A 19,159-nucleotide genomic window follows, 5' to 3' on the forward strand; every position below is an offset into this window, starting at 1 on the left:
GGGTACAATTTGGGTTTCGCCTGCACATCGAAAAAATTCGTATTTTTCGATGTGCAGGCGAATTTTTTTTTCCTATGTTTAGTGCTTTTTTTTTCTATACCACACGACCTAGACTCGAGTATCTCATAAGCGCATCTGTCTCTAATTTTTATTTTGAGCCTTCAGAGCTCCCGAGGATTTTCAGTCGTACTGTATCACCTTTTTATTAAATTTTTTTATTGAGTGTTTGGTTGGTTCGTAGCACGTAAACGTCTGTCCGTCACTAACGTACCCTTCAAAAAAAAAAAAAAAAAAAAAAGGCCGTAAAAAAGAAAACAAATCGGGCTTTTATAAGGTTTTCGCGTAAGCATCGTAAAGGAGTGCGGGCTTCCTGGGGTTTCTTTCTCTGCCTGACTGTGACGACTCGTGACACCTTCTTTGACTCGCGTCTAACGTTTTTCTGAGCTCCTCCTTCCTGCCTATGCTCGCATCCGTTACCTCAACTTTATTTTTTGGGGGTTTTGTTTCGTTTACTGGAGGATACTTCGCTCTCGGTTCCGCCGAAACGTGGCGTGCTAATGTTACGTGCGCGCTTGCACCGTGGTGCGTTAACTCGCTCTGCGCTAACCGTCTATACTCGTTTTCACCTCAATAACCGCCCTAAAAAAATAATTATCAAAAAAAAAAAATCCGGCTCCTTTCAAAGCATTAATTATTTTAAACTTCTAGGGGGAGAATTAAGATATATGTAGGCGCGTTTTAGGTTAGATATAGGTTATCTTATCGAGAATCATGGGTTTCAAATGCCATAAGTACGGCTACTTTCTCTGACAACCGAATATTGTAAGACCTATTTCGCGTGTGAGCAATGCGCAAAACGTTTTTTTTTTTTTTTTTTTTTCGGGAAGGGTGTGAAAGGGAGCGGAGGCCGTTTGACGTCATCGAGGAAGTACCTGGAGCTGTCCTCGATCGAATAAACGAAGCTTGTTTCTAGCCGAATTTAATATTGACAGTGTATGGAAACTTTTAAAGCCTTTACTCAGTCCCGTTTGATGGCGCAAGTGTCAATGGGGGCACTCTATATAAATATTGATATGGTATAGGTAATCTTTACGATGGCAGGAGCAGGAATATAAGAAGGCGACAGCGAAGTCGTAAATTCCCCGAGCGATGATAGCTCGAAGTAGTTTTGAATCCGATTGGATTATTCGCGCTGGCCGACCGAGCGACGAGATTTGACATTGCGATACCCCGGTGAGATTTTACATCAGCTCGGATGCCAGCAGAGTCGCCAGGACTGACGACTGTTGCCGCTTTTCAGATATATCGATCCTTTACGATGTCATGACCCTCGAGCTGCACTGAAAAGAAATGGCACATTTACTCGCGAAGGATCATGTTGTGGCGTCACAGCGTGCGTGCTACGAGACACCAAGAGCATGCAGCATATCATAATCTAACATAGGGCATCAAGAACACCAACAGAACCGGCCGTTTACAAATACGATAAGCTGCACGACTAAAGAGATTTTGTAATTACAGTTAATTATGGTTTGTGGACGTCTCCACCTTCCGTAATGAGCACGATATTGGGCAGTGGATAACGTGGTTTGTGGCAGCGATGTACGTGGAAATAATTCCCAAATACCTGAAGTAAAGGAGAAGCTGTTGTTGGCGAAGGGAAAGAGATCGCGTGAAATGAAAGCAAAAGGCGTTCAAGCCAGAGGGGGAAAACGCGAAAGGGGACAAAGAAGGAACGGGAAAGCGGGAGCAGGTGACGAATGCTAGTCGCGTGAAATGGAGGACAGTCCGGAAGGAAAGGATAGGTTATCAAGTCAGGGGAAAGGGGAAACGAATTAGGTGAGATGGAGAGGGAATGCGGACTGGTGAGACAAGGAACCTGCATAATATCATGCGGGTGAAGTGAGGCGAAAGTACACGACACAGCTGTAACAGGCTTAAGAAATACAGCTCGTGGCTAAGAGGCTTACAATGTTCACTTTTCGTGGTCCTTGATTGCTTGCACGACGGCTTCGTCGGCTAATGCCGCTCTCTAATTGGCTGCAAAACAAATTACAAAAAAAAATATTTCTCTTTATATATATATATATATAATGAGATTGAGGTCAGATTTGCAAGTGCAATCGTTGTAATATTGCGAACAGAGAGGGAAGAAAGTGATTATTGAATATATTGGACAAAAGTTGGGGAAAGGAAAATAGAGCTGCTCTCTTTCCCTTTTTCTCTCTCTCTCTCTCTCCCTCTCTCTATATATATAACTAAATAAATAAATAAAATAAGTTTCCAAACGTTTCCAAATCTCTGTAATGGTAAATTAGAGCACAGCTCTTGAGGAAGAGGAAGGGAGGATACGGAAGGGAGGATATGCCCCCTCCCCTCCTCCCATTTAGCGGTAAATATTTACTAAATTTCCCGTTAAATTTAGCGAAAATTTCCCTGCTATATTTAGCCGGAAATTTAGCGTCTATAGGAGTGTTTTAACTGTACGAAAAGCAATAATGAAACAACAGTCTAGCTACGGGAATGAACAGCGCTGGGGGGCCGGACTCGGATGTCCCAGAATGTCAGCTAAGTAGGTTTACGACTACATTACTTTGCACACTGTTTGGTAGCGGCCTGCAGCTCCTGGGCAGTGCTCTTGCGGTATCAGTTGGATGATCACAGCCATAAATCCAGATACAAAATGAAGAAAAAAAAAGTACTTCGCAGCCGGCAGGATTCGAACCTGCGCGGGATTTTCCCAATGGATTTCGAGTCCATCGCCTTAACCACTCGGCCACGAGAGCTTGTTTTTTCTTTCAAGACGCTTTATTACATATGCATTATTCTACATGTTTAGGGACTAACACAACAAAGATTGATCGCGATTAATTTGAGGTAAAAACGGCTACTTATTGTTACTACTCCTCATAGTTCATAGGTTCTGAACGATAATCGAGACGTTCTTGACTTATTGCTGGCGAACCTGACCGACGATGAATCTTATTGGCTCATCTTTTCGGAAAACGATGCCCGTGTGAACGCGACCGAAAAAGTGGCGTGCCTCGCTTCTGGAGCGAGATCTACCGAGGCCTGTCAAGCACCTGAAGGAGAAACACTGAAGCTGCCAATGGCCGCTCGACATCACTATGACGCCCAACTTTCGAGGCGCAGAGAGAGCTTTTGGACTTAAAGAAATAAGAGTTGTGGCGCAGGCTAGCTGTTGAACCTTCACACTTGAAGAAACCCCGTGACAAGAAAAAAGGAAGGGGCAAACACAACGAAATCTCTGAGACTTCGTTGTGTTTGTCTTTTCCTTCTCCCTTGTGTCGTGTTTTTTTTTTTATTTATTCAAGTATCAGGTTTTGGAAGAGCCTGATTCTTGACCTATTCTGTATCTGAGTCAAAATGGCCAAAGTCAAGGAGAGAAAACAGACAAGGCGGCGAGCGACAGGCAGAGAAGTGTGTACGACCGGCACGGGCAGTGCGGGCTGGTGCTGTTGGTGGCGTGGTGCAGATTCATTTTGTCACGACGAGTTCAAGCACTGCGGATAAATATGACTGGATATAACTAAGGTGTGTACTTTCCGGTGTTTATCAATAAGAACAATCGGCGGATGTTTTTCGGTTTTTATTTATTCTTGAAACACCGGTGTATTTCGGCTGAACGACGCGTGGCGAGGCTAAAAAGTGTAATTACCGAAGGAAAAAAAATGATGCTTTGTACACCCAGTCAACATGAACGATGGGTGTGCCAAATGTTGAAGATGTCTTTTTTTCTAGCCGCAGCACTAGCTTCCGTCTCAGAATCGGCAAAAAGACGCACAGCTTCATCTTATATCTTAGTTGCAGCTTTTGCTGTGGGTGTGGTAGGATTTTCAGAGAACCTTCTGCGGACAAAAGGTCACCGGAAATATTCGTCAACCCGGACAAAAGCTCGCAGAGATAAAATTGTTTGCTTTTCTACATAAGCTCAAATAATATGACAAAATAAGCAACACATTCTATGAAAAAGTATGTATGACTCGCGCAAGGTATGTTTCTTATTTAAGGAAAGAATGTTTATTGCTCAAATCCCTAAAGGCCAGTATTGCCTCCCACTGCCTCCAGCAGTTTCGGCATGTTTCTGTCAAGCTGATAGTCCACAGAGAGCTTCCTCGGGCAGTTCTAATAACGCATCGGTGCTTTCCGAAAACTTCACCGGGAGCTCACCTTGGCGTGCTTGCACCAAAGCTACAGTGACCAATGTTTTATTGTGTTGAAAGCGTTCAATCAACCTCCAGACACTTGGATGGTCCTGTCCCACAAGCTTGTGGAGACCCTTGTTCTGCCTTTCACACGACTTATCGGCCCTTTCCTTGTCTTTTAGCGTGGCCTCGTGCACGTTCCATATATCTCGGGAGCAAAGTCCGGTCGTCGTCGGAGCACGGTCATCCTGAGTAGAAAAAAATCACAGCACAACCTTCAAAAGTGCGAGGTTTTTTTAGTTTACCTGGTTAAAAGAATATACTTTTCAAAGGGCTGTCTACGTGACCCCATTAAGCCCATAGTTTAGCTCAGCCCAGTTTACACCGAGTAAACTTTCGTTCGACTTACCAAAAAAAGAAAAGTGAGCTTCTGTCCGGGTCCGCCAAAAAAAAGGGTGCTCTTGTAGGGCTCCGCCAAAAAATAGGTGAGCTTTTGTCCGGTGAGCTTTTTTCCGGTTACCGAAACCTACACCTGTCAGCTCGCCTGTCCAAAATAGTGGAACAGTTCCAGCGAACCCAAGACAGGGTGACACCAAACAGAACCCGCAGCCCCGGAAGCCGTTGAAAACTAAACAGACGACAACGAACGCATCTCCGTTTCTCAGGCGAAGCGACAAATTCTGAAAGATCAGTCAGTGGCCCTGAACCACACTAATGTTGGCAGTGTCTTCAAAGAACCACAGCGACCTCTGAATAGATACTGGATTGATGCAGCATCTATGAGATAACACGCTTGGCTAACCTCTACGGGGAAGAGTTTCGCAGAAAATAACCGTCGGTAGGAAACATTCAACGACCGGTGATTTCCGGTTTTTATCAGGGAGAAAATATTCGACCGCCGGTGTTTTTCGGTTTTCACTAATTTTGTATTTTTGTCACCGGCGACTGTTTATCGGTGTCTTGCACCAATAAACACCGATAAAAGTGCACAACCCGGGTGCAACTTATCTTGTAGCGGTTCAAATATGTCCGAAATACTTCGAGATCATCCGCCTGTTCTTGGACGTTTGCGGTCTTTTCCCCGGTTTGGCAAGCCTAGTAAACCGAGTGAGCTGAATCCGTCGAATTCTGTGTCTTCGCACTGTGCATACTTCATATCATTTTGATGCGAAACGCTTGATATATTCCCATTACAGCTGCCCGGGAATATTAAAAAAGAACTTCGAAATCTTGCATCAGGGTTCTTCCAAAAACGAACCCCCCCCCCCCTCCTCCGCAAAAAAAAACAACAACAAAAAAACAGGCATAGTGTTTTATAATGCACGCGTTTCATTGCACACAATCTGAGGTTTATTGACCACAGTTCTGCAATGCCTCGGTAATCAAGCCATTTCTTCACTGGCATAGTTTTTGAGCAAAAACTAAACAGTAATGTTCTGACCTTTAATAATATAGGCACTTCATTAAAAAAAATGACGTTGTTATACCATGTTTATCATTTGTATGGTCGTCTGGTTCCATATATATATATATATATATTGTCAAATATAAACGTATATTTTTGCAGATTTTGAGAAACGGATTACCACGTGGTTGCTGAAATACCTTGTTTCTGGCAATTAACTGGAACACAAAAAATGTGACCCAAGCCAATAGCACCATCTTCGATTGATCGAAATTATGCGATCTTCGCCTGGGTTTAAAACACGACCTCCAAATAAATGTCTCGAAAACATTATATGCGATACATTAACCGTTACCCTTGAACATTGCATGACACGAAAAAGTTACGTAAATTTTGACAAGACTTTTATCTCCTACAGCAATCCAGTCAAAGTTTAAATGGTATCTCATGTCCCACATACGAGCACTCAATTTAGCGTTCCTTGCGACATGACTTAGTGTTGTCCATAGAACTCATCGGTAGTGCCTAAAAGCTGTGGCCTCCTTGTTGACCACGTGATGTCCAAGGTGTCAGGGTTTAAACATTTTTTTTTGTTTTTTCACCATATACCGTTGCTTATGGTTTCTCTGCAGAGCTGCGAGATGGAGCTTCGTCGATGCACTGAGTGTTGAACTCGAACTGATCTTGAGAATTTTGTCGAAATATCGGTGAAACTTTTTTTAAATGTACTTTTTTGTGACAATGTGGATATGTTTTGAAAGGAGTAGAAGGGATTGTGACACCGAGGCAAAATATTGATACATGTAGCAGCTGTTTGACAGGTTCGTCCGAACATCTCTGGGTTCCACCGTGTTGGTTTCGTCGCGGTACTGATAACGCACAGGATTACGACTGAGCCTGTCGCTGGTTGGGATCTATCTATAATTGTATAAAATAAAAAAAAAATCCGTAAGAACAAAAAATGTACTCCGCAGACGGCAGGATTCGAACCTGCGCGGGAAGATCCCAATGGATTTCAAGTCCATCGCCTTAAACACTCGGCCACGACTGCCCACGCACAAATCGCTCGTCAGCTGATGCTGCGCGGAGATGTGGCAGCTGACAGGTGCACAACAAGTGTGCTAACTCTGAGTCGCGTTGCTGCGACACGCTATTCACAGATGGAGACACTCGAGCGTTACCCGTATCATTCAGGAGCGCGCTGGTGAAATGACAGCGGATGAACGTTCGCGCGTGTTTGCGAAAGGGGACAGGATTCGGGTTGCGTTTCCACGCGAAGCTTTCTTCGTTCTTCAAACATTTTTTTTTTAATAAAATGTTTTGTGTTACAGTAATTATTCGTTTCGAGGCACGTGTACATATATATTATTGTGTTAAGGCAATACTATATGCGACAATTCGATATTAGGGAGTTCTCGTAGACCGCGTTTTCCCCTCAGCTAAGCTCTCCGCAACGAAGCCGCAACTGCGCCTGCGTGCCGATAGCCTTGACTGTAGAGTTCCGGGCATCATAGCGGGTTGCGGAGAGCATTGTGGGACACTGAAAACGATCTACAAAAACTCCCTGTTGTCGAGAATGATTTAAGATTAGAAGGGGAGGGGGGGTGCAACGATTTTAAGATTGAAAGAATTTTCACCTCGTCATTTTTGCGTTGTTTATCGTGTGCCGGAGGATAGAAGAAATATCCCCTTCATTAAAAATGTCGCGATTCCGCTGCATAATTGCAAAGCAGAAATCGAGCTTCCCCCCCCCCCCCCCCCCGCCCCCTGCAGCCACGTGCGGCAGCCGAAGGCACTACGGCGAAAAGGTGACTTCGCTCGGCTAAGCTGCAGCACAACGCCCTCTAATATCAGCAGGGAGAGGGAGAGAAAGCGTCCTCCGAGAGATAGCACAGGAAGCTACACGGCACCCCGAATGGCGTCACTAAGAGGGGGACCAGGTGTGACCCTGAAGACTGAGAGTGAGTTGAGGGGTGCCAGAAGTGCCAATATTTATCTTCTAGAGCGCAGCTCTTAGGCGGCCGTTTCCGACTTGAGCGGCGTTGCCGTAACCTTGGGGTCACGTGACCCCCCTCCTGAGGTCGCGCGACCCCCTTGAGGTCCCGTGACCCCCCCCCCCCCCCCCCCCGAGGTCACGTAACCTCACGGGGGCCACGCGGCCCCCGTGAGGCCACGTGGCCCCCGCGGCGGAGTAGGCGGCAGGATGCGAGGTGAAGAGGGGGGAGGAAGGGTATACCCTGGCCCTCAGTGCATTTCCCTCCTCCTCGTCAAGGGCTGCGCTCTAATTCGGCGTTACAGGGAGTTGTAAACGGCTTTAATTTTTTTTTTTACACAACAACTAGGACACGCAAGCGAAATCGGTTTTCTGTTCTTTACTTTAGAAATGGGCAACTTCCACAAAGGTTTGACCGAAATTCGAAAATCGTTGCGCCCCCCCCCCCCCCCCCTTTAAGTAGCACACGCTTTAGTAATATATAATTTCGCTGACATACCGTTTGTCCTGCTCCTCCGAACAAAAATAACTAAAAGCACGCGGTTCTTTTTTTTCTTTTTCGCAAAAATAAACGACGTTTTGCCGAACGCTCAGACTCCGACCAAACGTAGCGCTATCGGTCCGAACTAGATGCCGATGTTTCAGAACTAATCGTCATCTTATTCAAAAGTTGTGTGATTTTCTGAAAATTCCATCGGGAAAATAAAGCCCGTTCTTGGTGCTCGAAGCGACCTCCTCGGCTTCCTCCCTCGTAAGAGTGACGGGAATCTGGCGCGCCTCGGCCACGTGGAGCAGGACCGCTGGTGCAAAGATGCGCTCGGGTAGGAAACCGAAACCTAGAAACACGTCCAGACAAAGCTCTTTTTATTCATTTTTTTCGGAACGCCGTAAAATGGTATACGTGCTTTGTATATGAGGTTTCTAAAATTAGTTGATTTAGTGGTTTCCGATGATACCCAGCAAGTTTCTTACTGAAACCGTGACTTTAAAGGGAAGCTGAAACACTTTTTGAAATAAACGAGTTAAAGGTGAATTCTGGCGTATTTTTATACCGTGAATCTGAATATCACGTTCGTTTTCCCCGGGGATGTAACTGAACGCGAGAAAGCAAGAAGAACCTTGGACCAGTCGTGACGTCATACTAGGATCTTTGGGCTGCCCTGCGCGTGTCGCTCCTGCGAGGAGCGCGTGCAGTAGACCTTTAGCTAAATTACGCAAGCATGAAACTTTACTAACCCAAGGCATGGCAGTGACAAAGGCATGGCCCTGCTCGACAAGGCTTCGGCGTTGAAGCTACGAAGTTCTGGACTCGCGGAGGGGCGTTTGGAGATGCCGTAGCGCACTCCGCGCTCGTGGACAATACTCACGTAGGTACACCACATCCACAGGGAAGGTCTTGCTCGGGGAAGGGCTCATTGGACGTGCAAAAATTACCACGGCGTGCTAGATGAGTTTTGACGGAAGCTTGAATTGACACAGACCCAGATGAGTAACCGAACCCGCGTCGCGTCAGCCGGACAAAGTTTCTGCATGCAGTTTCTTTCACGCGTGGGACCAAGAATCACGCGTCCAAATGAACAAGCGAACGCCAAGAAAACAACAATCCGTCATTTTTGTTTTAATCGTTCGAAAACAAAAAAAAATGAAGAAAACAGTGTACCGCCAGACTAAACGCTTTAAGTCAATCTCACGCCAGAACTCTGCGAGTGAAAAAGCTCTCGACTTTATCAGTCCGCGCGTCCGCGTACGATGCGCGGATCGGAGGAATCGGTGACGTGACGGTCACGTGGTACACTGTCCGCGTACGAAAATCGCGATTCGGTCCGTCGTGTTAATCGGCTATAATGAGCTCGCTTTGGGAAGTGACGAACATGCGCGTGCCGGGCGGAGGACTCGTAAATAGAGGGGGTATTCACAGGACGCCCCATATTAGGGTGGTGTTTACAACCCATGCTCAGAACGAGCTCACATTACTGGGCTGCCAAGACCGGCAATGTTGACAGTGCGGAATGCACGTAGCAAAAGAACTGTGGAAGCTCGCCGTCAGCAGGCGCTCAGCAGTCGCACTCACAGCTATGGCCTCCAGGGAATACTCCATCTTGGAATAGCGTATATTCCCCCGCACTGACGGCAGTCGTGACGTCTCTTTCTGTCATTCTTAAAAATAGCAAGAGGGCGCCTGCATAGCTTTGATCGGCGCTGACGATGCGCGAGAGCGGAGATTCCAAAAAAACTAATATGATGTCACGCCCCGGGAAAGAGGGGCTCTATGTATAGCAAATTAAAAAAAATTATCTCGATATTTGTGTTCGTGGAGGCCAAATGATGATTTAAGTGTTTTTCCTCACCCACCCGACCTCGCTTTTTGTTTTCCGTTTTTTTGTGGGGGGTTGGGGGGGGGGGGGGGGGGGAGCAGTAGACGACATTGTCAACAGCGTTGCGGGTACCGTTTGCCGTGCGATTGCATTGCAGTTATGTTTGTTTCGCTCGCTGTTCTACACTTCAAGATGAGTTGTTTTGTACATTGAAGAGTTGGCAATGAGTAGTGAGTGCCTGTGGTGATCGGCTCCAAAAGAATGCCTCTAAGATGTTGCGTGAAGAGCCGCCTCACATGTTCTGCATCTGAAAATGGCATTGTGAGGCTGAGTCTGCACAAGATCCACGGGATCGGGGACTAATGGCTGGGTGCAGTTCCTGCAGAACAGTTACGGCACCCTGCGAAGCGGACGCTGGTTGTGCCGGCTGCCGTCAGAATATCTACTTCGTAACAGAGACTTCTGGATGTCCTTGGGCATAGGCAGCTCCCCATCGTGGAGCTTGGAGTACGATAGTTTTAACATCGTAATCTTCAGGCAGACGAGGGGGAACTCCTCGTTCGTAGTAATGCAGCCGGTCGACTTTAGGTCGGAAAGTTTGCTGCCAATTTCCCTGCAGCAAAGGCACTCGCCAGACTCAAAGTCTGGCAGCACCAGGCATTGGCCACATCTCAACCAGTGAAGAAATTGTACGCATGCATATTCAATTCGAAGTACGCACTTCGTGCTTGACGTTGGCGCTTTTTTCGAGCTCTTACCAATTCGTGTTCTTAAGACGGGCGATGTCTTCAGCCACGAGAAGTGGCGACGACTAGGCGACGTCTTCGATCAAATCGCTTTGGTGGTCGGGCGTGTCGTACGGAATGAATCGTATACAACCCCGCGATAATCCCGAGAAAAGCGAAAATTCAAAGGTTACATGCGGCTGTTTCTTTTTGTTTTACATTTATGACGCAGCAAAGCGATTTTGAGTGCATTATTTTATTATGTATTTTGTTTCTTATTCGTTTGATATAATGTTCTCGGTAAAGTGAATGCCCAGAAGAGCGTTCACAGGCTCACATTACTGGATACCAACAATGGGCGGCGGAGAAAAGCTCACCGGAGAAAAGCTCAACGGAGAAAAGCTCACTGGAGATAAGCTCATCGAAAAAAAGCTCACCGCAAAACCGGCAGAAGCGGAGAAAAGCTCACCGATATTTTTTTTTAGCTTAGCTTGATTCTGCATAAAAAAAGGGCAATTTAACACAATTCGCATCCGTCACTTCACTAAAAATATGCCCTCTTTTTTGTAATATTCTTGAAGTTAATTGGTCATATTTACTAATTTCTGAGAAATTAGTAATCGCCCATTCTGTAAATTAGTGAATCCGCAAGTATAAAATCAGAACATCGTACACCGGTAAAAAATGCAACAATTTATTCACAGGTGACAGTGCGCCGTCACTAGCTCTGTCAGATAAAGAGGTTTCTTTTTTGCGAGCTAATATAAATAGCGGTGTGTGAACAGCTTGAGCTCTACACATTGTGTTGTGCCTTATAAATAAGTAGGTGTTTGTTGATGTAATCAGTGCCGGCTACGCTGTTTTGTTTCTATTAATTTCACTGACAAAACTTTAGTTACGAGAACAGCTTTGTCGTGTCGTGTTTGTTGTCTTTTGAGCGGTTTTCATCATGTAAAGCGTTTACCAACTCGCCCAATTCGCTACCTGCCTTACAAAAGAGTAGTTCTTATATAGCTCACGAGTAATAACGGTGACTGTGTGCACCTCTGAAGGCCATGGGTGGCTCCCCGTAGAAGGGCACAATCACACAAAGGGAACCTGTGGAAACACCAGCACAAACGGCTAGAAAGCGTGCATGTCCGTGGAAGAAAGAAACCTCGATATCCTATTGACTGTTTTATCCTGTTTTCAAAGCTTAACGAAAGCTTCAAAGAGAATTTCAAGCACCGCGTTGTTGCGCATGCACTTTTAGATTTTCGGCATTTACTGCTTTGATTTTTAAGTTTTAGACAGTCACCATTAACTTTTTTAGCTTTTTCCTGTTCTTCAAATTCATAAAGTTTTAGTTAGGCTTTCGTTGCCTAAAGAGTAAGCCACAGAAAACACTCGCCCGCAATTATTAATTTGGGAGCAATATACCCCATAAGCTTAACAAATATTACAAAAAATGACATTTTCTTTTTTACAAAGCTGACAAATTTTAATGATAATAAATTGATATATGTTACGCATGATCAAACAGCCTCCGTATAAAAAGAAGAAACAATATCGGTAAGCTTTTCTCCGCATACGCTCAATGGCCGGTGAGCTTTTCTCCGCATCCGCCGGTTTTGCGGTGAGCTTTTCTCCAGTGAGCTTATCTCCGGTGAGCTTATCTCCGGTGAGCTTTTCTTCATTGAGCTTTTCTCCGGGATTCACCAACAATCACTGTTTTTGTGTTCGAAATTGTTTTCAAAGCTGAGACGCCATTTGGCCTTCCGTAAACATAAAGTATTCGGTTAGTCTTTCATATTGAACGTTGTGACGTCTCACTTATTATGTACAGATTTCACATAGCTGTAGTTTATACATCATGCATACATCTTCATTCCTTAAGTATTGAAGGTGCGCCGGTCTAAGAATACGAGAAAGAATTCTTCGTTTAATCTGGTAAACATTAAATTGAATCGGATGCCTGGAATTACCTCAAACACGAAGAGGAGTTTGTTTTGTTTGCTCAAAGATGGCGCTAGTACCTTCTCGTATAGTCCATAACAACCTAGGATAAGCAGGGCGTGGTTTCTTATGTTCACGATCCTTCCTTCGTGATTGGTGCTTGGGCGTCCTTATCACCTATTCCCGCAATCTGATTGGCTGCGAAACGATACTTAAGGTGCTCGGAACACATCGCACTCTGCGTTTCAAGTATGGGGGACACTTATGAAGCAGATAAACAATGGGCACTGCCCAGGTAGCACACCATGTCGGCCGATACTGGGATTACGTCGGCCAGTACCGGGAGCTGTACGGCGAATCCCGGCCAGGGACGCCGATGAGAAACCGACGCCGGCCGATATCGGGGACTCGTTGTCTAAACTGGCCAGCACCAGCCGGAAAGTTCCCGATACCGGCCGACATCGTTTTCTTGCTGTAGTCACCGGCCAGTCTAGCCATGGAGTTTCCGGTGACTGGCCGACATCGTTTTCTTGCTGTAGTCACCGGCCAGTCTAGCCGTGGAGTTTCCGGTGACTGGCCGATATCGTTTTCTTGCTGTAGTCACTGGCCAGTCTAGCCATGGAGTTTCCGGTGACTGGCCGACATCGTTTTCTTGCTGTAGTCAGCGGCCAGTCTAGCCGTGGAGTCTCCGCTGACTGGCCGACATCGTTTTCTTTCTGTTATCACCGGCCAGTTCAGCCACTGAGTTTTCGGTGACTGGCCGACGTCGTTTTTTCGCTGCTTTCACAGGCCATTCGAGCCACGCAAGTTTTGATATGTAACCGACATGGCTTTTTCGCTGATATGGAAACTATATGATGGTTACAAATGACCGTTAGGTTGGGCATGTCTTCAATATGCTAAAAGGTGACACCTAATATTATCCTTGGCCTAGTATTAACGCCGCGTCATCCTTAAACCACTTAACAAAGGCTTATTTCAGTTTTGTTAAAAAAAGACGGGATCAAACATGGCTGTGGAATGAAAATTTAATTTGGTTTACATCTATTAATTTTTTAGAGAGCAGCTCTTAGGCGCCCGTTTCCGGCTTGAGCGGCATCGCCGTCGCAGTCGCCGTCGGCGTAACCGCGCGTTGCATTATGGGAAACGTCCCATAATGACGGCGTGTGTGGCGTCACGAGGGTCCCGCGCGTTGCATTATGGGAAGCGTCCCATGATGCAACGCGCAGTCGGCGACGGCGACGCCAACATCGCCGTCGGCGTAACCGCGCGTTGGGTTATGGGAAACGTCCCATAATGCAACGCGCCGCCTCATTTGTGACCCGCGCATTGCATTATCGGAAGCGTCTCATGATGCAACGCGCGGGCCGGCGACGCCAACGTCGCCGTCGGCGTAACTACGCGTTGAGTCATGGGAAACGTCCTATAATGCAATGTGCAGTCGCATTCGTGACCCGCGCATTGCATTATGGGACGTTTCCTATAATGACGTAACAATTGACGTCACGTGTGACGTCACAAGGGTCCCGCACGTTGCATTATGAAAAAAGTCCAATGATGCAACGCGCGGGTCACTCGTGACCTGCGCGTTGCATCGTGGCGGCGAAACTTGCTTTCGATGAGTTGGGCATTTTTACTGCGGCACTGCGCTTCCACATGTTCTCAACGACAAGTCTCAGGGCTTACACAGGGTTTTAAAGAGCTTCTTCGACGAATGACTACGAACGAGTAGAAAACGTGTCTTCAGCATGTTGCCGCCAGCCTCCGCAACGCTCCAAAAACGCGATTTTTCAACATGCAAAATCGCCGATCGGTGGCTTCACTCTCGCGCTGCAGCTGCAGCGACCAAGCGGGGATGCGCGATCCAGCCCTTCGCCCAGGCAGATGCCGAGCGCTCCGCGCAAGCGGTCGTTGAGCGGTCGGCCTCAGTAAGCAATCCACCCAGTTGCACGCGCTGCCACCGCTTTCATAGCGTCTGCCCTCGCTTTCTAACAGTTTCGGTTCCCATTGCTATCTTGCTGAAAGCATGAAGTTCTGATGGGAACTTCATGCTTTGACAAAAATGTTGATTGTTACTACTTTATTAACGGTGACCCCGACGTTGAGGCAGTATTTATTTTTCCTTACAGTTATATAAACCCGATGAAGACCACTACAAGTACTTTTGTACGAGCCGCAGGATGCAATAGGCCCTTTGCAAAAATCCCAAAAGCCCGCGCGCGCCGCGCTTCAACTAATGGGAGTCCTCGGTACGCCCCTCCCCCGGTTTCCACGTGGCATACGCGAGCAGGCACAGGTTACCACGGCAACAAAGCATCCGACGGCTGCCCCTTTCGTATCCCTCTCCTTTGTACCGGTTCTGTCGTCTGCTGCACCAACGCTTTGTCAAACCTGGTCGAAACCTGCCATGGTTGCGGTGCAAACTAGATGGATTTGGTGACACTTCAATGCGTGAAGGTAAGTTCCGACGAATAACGTATTGGAATGAGTTCACCTGTCGCGATGCCTTTACGCTGCCACAGATACGGTACGCCGGCAACGACGTACGACTAGGCGGGATGGCTGCAACGGCTGCTGGCGGTAGCTGCCGGGACGCGCGCGCAGTCGCGGAGGCGCAACGAGAAAGCGCGTGCGCGTGATCTGTACCGAGGGTTCCCAAAATTTCCTTCCGTCGTGGCGCTGTACGTTTTGCAAAGGGTCTATTAAGCAATACCAAACACGTATGCCGTAAAGCGACCGTCATCTCCGAAGGCGAGTTCCATCTGAGGGGAATTTGTCGTATTGTCTTCTAGCAAACGACATACCTAGCTCTTCATCCGAATAGGTGCGCACAACGTCTTCGACGTAACGCCATACCTTAAGCCTCTTCGCTGGCAAGGCGAATGAGTCGGCAAAGACTTCGCCGAGAACGGCTGCCTCGTCGTCACTCCAGCTGGAGCTAAGCTGGTATCTTCGTCGCTGTCGCTGATTTCGCTGCTACTGCGTTTTCTTAGACCTCCTGAAATTAACTGCAGCGATGTCAGCGCCGCAGTATGCTCGAGCCAGTCGGTCATGACAAGAGGAACGAAAGCAAGCACAGCAAGAGAGCCCACCCAGCAATCGAAACAAAAAAACAGCGAAACTCCTTCATTCCGCCGCGGCAACGTTGATAACGAAACTGAAATGTTGCGGGTGACGACAGATCGTACTCCCCCGAAAAAGGCTGCGCGGAGAACTACTCCGGGTTCGAGCGGTCTGTCCGAGGAAGACACAGTTCAGGCGGCACATTCGTTTCTTACATCTTTCTGCATGATCACAAACAAAACATCACGTGCACCCTATATTCAACCAGAAAGGGTCACTCCATTTAACTCTTACGCGCTTATTAAAACCAGATCTGCTTCTCGCTACCACTGCTAGGGGATTCTATGGACTACTTCTATAAACCCCTGCGTGCAACACGGCGCACGTTGCTCTTTGGAAACTAGTTGGCCAGGGAGGAGAGTGGCATGGTTTCGGTTTCGATCGGCAGCGTGGACTATTAACGGCCGTGATCTCACGTCTTTTGGTCACGAGAGCATCATTTTTGGTCTCTAAACTAACCTAAATGGCCAGACCTCGAATCTATAGCACAAGCCCGAGACGTATAGCTTGTCTTCACACATGCTTGTTGCATTTTTGTTCACTATCGAGCCTTTCTGTTTGCGTTTCGAGATATATGTGAAAGAGCCAGTACTGGAAATCTCGACGCTGCGTAGCTCGGGTATCTTGCTTGTCTACGAGTCAACAAGCTGTAACGACCAATAAGTTTGCATACATCGAACTCGTCCCTTTACAGCTGGTCAGGAAGTTTGTTTGTTTTGTGCGTCCATAGACGAAATATTATTTTTTGCAACTACTCTTTTTCTTAATACGCCTAAGTACGTGAGGTAAAACTTGGAGGCGCCATTGAAAAGCTCAATTTGAACACACATCTTATCTCTTATCTGTACTGACCCGCAGCACTGCATGAAGCTAAGTCCCCACCCGCTTGCATTCCACTAATATTCAACATCGCGTACGCACATAAAATTTTTCTGCAATCATATAGGCACATTCCCACACACAAACCGTTTTAAGAAAGCAAAAGTCGAGCAATTGTGTGAAGAATGTCGCACCGTTCGCCGGAAGTGCGTCGGACGGGCGTGAACCTCTATGCGGTGTGCCAAAGGAACGAAATTATTCAAAGCGCATTTGACGGTTGCTAATGGCCGTAATATTTATATGTTTGCTTTCTTCCTGGCTGAGTATGCCGAGATAATTTCAAACACACCGTTCAGACACGAGGAAAACATCATAGTAATTTGTGTGCAAGGAAATTGCCCCAGTTTTCGTTTTGTTTTGTTCGAGAATGAATGTATTATACATTCGTGAAAAGTCAGATAATCGAAAACTCAAGCGGCGCATTCGGTCACGGCGTGATAGCATGAAAGGAAGCTGCTCAATCGAAACCGAAACTGAGTGGCCAACTAGTTCCCAGAGGGCACTTCGTTGAAGCGTCGTGTATTTTTTCGTGCCCCTGTTTTCTTTATTTTTTTTTATATAGAGTAGCACAGTAGCACAATTATATATTAGCGACGTCGTGTTTAGACTAGAACAGACCTCATCCAGCATCGAGCCAGCTGTTGATGGACTTTGCTAGAAAGCCGATCCAGCATCCAATCCAAAGCCGGACAAGGTGAGCGAACACAAATGGCGAGCGGGACGTTGGCGTGGTTCGCGGCATGGTTCAGGTACGGTGGCTCCAGGGTTGAAAAATTGTATGTGACCGTGGTGGCGAGTGAAAGCGCTGCATGTAAATCTATGCGAGGCAGAAGTCGCTCGAAGTTACCGCCTGTGCTTTGATTTTGATGTTCGTGTTCTGTCGGTTTCGTCGTATGTAGGCCTAGTGAACCAACTTCCGCTCAACAACGCTTGCTGGTGGTTGACTCGACGGTGTTTACGGCCCTTCGCCGTATCCCGACGATCGTTTCGTCGGCATGTCCCGCAAGACAGAGTAGCCGTCAAGTAAGAGAAAGTACGAGCAGCAGGAAAGGGATGCGGCGGCGTATTATTTCGTAGTGGCGAGCGGCGGCACTTTTCTGTTTACGTTCGCGCACGTTTTTGCATCGGCTTCTGCCCGTTCGTAGTGTAGATGCCCTTTGCCTTTCGTTGCATCGCGCTGTTTCCACGCTTCGAGCGCACCTTCGGGGCTCCCGGCCGAGTATGGACGAGTGTCGCGCCGCTAGCCCGGCGAGACTGCGATCGGTCGGCGTTGCCTCCGTGTGTTGTTGTAAGCGTTGAAGTAAAATTAAGGGGGGGGGGGGGGGGGGGGGGGGAGATAGAGTCAATCGTGTACGCGCGCTAGGCGCATTTGTCAGTGACAAATGACGGGGTGAGGGGGAGAAAAGCGGGGGAGAAGATAGAAGTAGGAGTCGGGCGTCAGGAGCGTCGTCTCACCGTCCCGCTAGCTCGTCATCCCATCGTCGCGCTTAATCAGTGAGTGAGTGAGTGAGTGAGTGAGTGAGTGAGTGAGTGAGTGAGTGAGTGAGTGAGTGAGTGAGTGAGTGAGTGAGTGAGTGAGTGAGGTGAGTGAGTGATGTGAGTGAGTGAGTGGAGTGGAGTGGAGTGGAGTGAGTGAGTGAGTGAGTGATGTGAGTGAGTGAGTGAGTGAGTGAGTGAGTGAGTGAGTGAGTGAGTGAGTGAGTGAGTGAGTGAGTGAGTGAGTGAGTGAGTGAGTGAGTGAGTGAGTGAGTGAGTGAGTGAGTGAGTGAGTGAGTGAGTGAGTGAGTGAGTGAGTGAGTGAGTGAGTGAGTGAGTGAGTGAGTGAGTGAGTGAGTGAGTGAGTGAGTGAGTGAGTGAGTGAGTGAGTGAGTGAGTGAGTGAGTGAGTGAGTGAGTGAGTGAGTGAGTGAGTGAGATGAGTGAGGTGAGTGAGTGATGTGAGTGAGTGAGTGAGTGAGTGAGTGAGTGAGTGAGAGTGAGTGAGTGAGTGAGTGAGTGAGTGAGTGAGTGAGTGAGTGAGTGAGTGAGTGAGTGAGTGAGTGAGTGAGTGAGTGAGTGAGTGAGTGAGTGAGTGAGTGAGTGAGTGAGTGAGTGAGTGAGTGAGTGAGTGAGTGAGTGAGTGAGTGAGTGAGTGAGTGAGTGAGTGAGTGAGTGAGTGAGTGAGTGAGTGAGTGAGTGAGTGAGTGAGTGAGTGAGTGAGTGAGTGAGTGAGTGAGTGAGTGAGTGAGTGAGTGAGTGAGTGAGTGAGTGAGTGAGTGAGTGAGTGAGTGAGTGAGTGAGTGATAGTGAGTGAGTGAGTGAGTGAGTGAGTGAGTGGAGTGAGAGTGAGTGAGTGAGTGAGTGATGTGAGTGAGTGAGTGAGGTGAGTGAGTGAGTGAGTGAGTGAGTGAGTGAGTGAGTGAGTGAGAGTGAGTGAGTGTGTGAGTGAGTGAGTGAGTGAGTGAGTGTTGAGTGAGTGAGTGAGTGAGTGAGTGAGTGTGGTGAGTGAGTGAGTGAGTGAGTGAGTGAGTGAGGTTGAGTGAGTGAGTGATGTGAGTGAGTGAGTGAGTGAGTGAGTGAGTGAGTGAGTGAGTGAGTGAGTGAGTGAGTGAGTGAGTGAGTGAGTGAGTGAGTGAGTGA

The 19,159-nt window shown here is 47.3% G+C and overlaps 2 non-coding genes across 2 annotated transcripts; both read right to left on the reverse strand.

The window, feature by feature from the left end:
• Positions 1 to 2,704: 2,704 nt before the first annotated feature.
• Trnas-cga lies at positions 2,705 to 2,786 on the reverse strand. Its single transcript has one exon. It is a non-coding gene; the product is annotated as a tRNA-Ser (tRNA).
• A 3,754-nt stretch (positions 2,787 to 6,540) lies between these two features.
• Trnas-uga lies at positions 6,541 to 6,622 on the reverse strand. The gene has a single exon. It is a non-coding gene; the product is annotated as a tRNA-Ser (tRNA).
• Between the last annotated feature and the right edge of the window lie 12,537 nt (positions 6,623 to 19,159).

Source organism: Ixodes scapularis, unplaced genomic scaffold (genome assembly GCF_016920785.2).
Source record: "Ixodes scapularis isolate PalLabHiFi unplaced genomic scaffold, ASM1692078v2 PGA_scaffold1__304_contigs__length_218370807, whole genome shotgun sequence".
NCBI lineage: Eukaryota > Metazoa > Arthropoda > Arachnida > Ixodida > Ixodidae > Ixodes > Ixodes scapularis.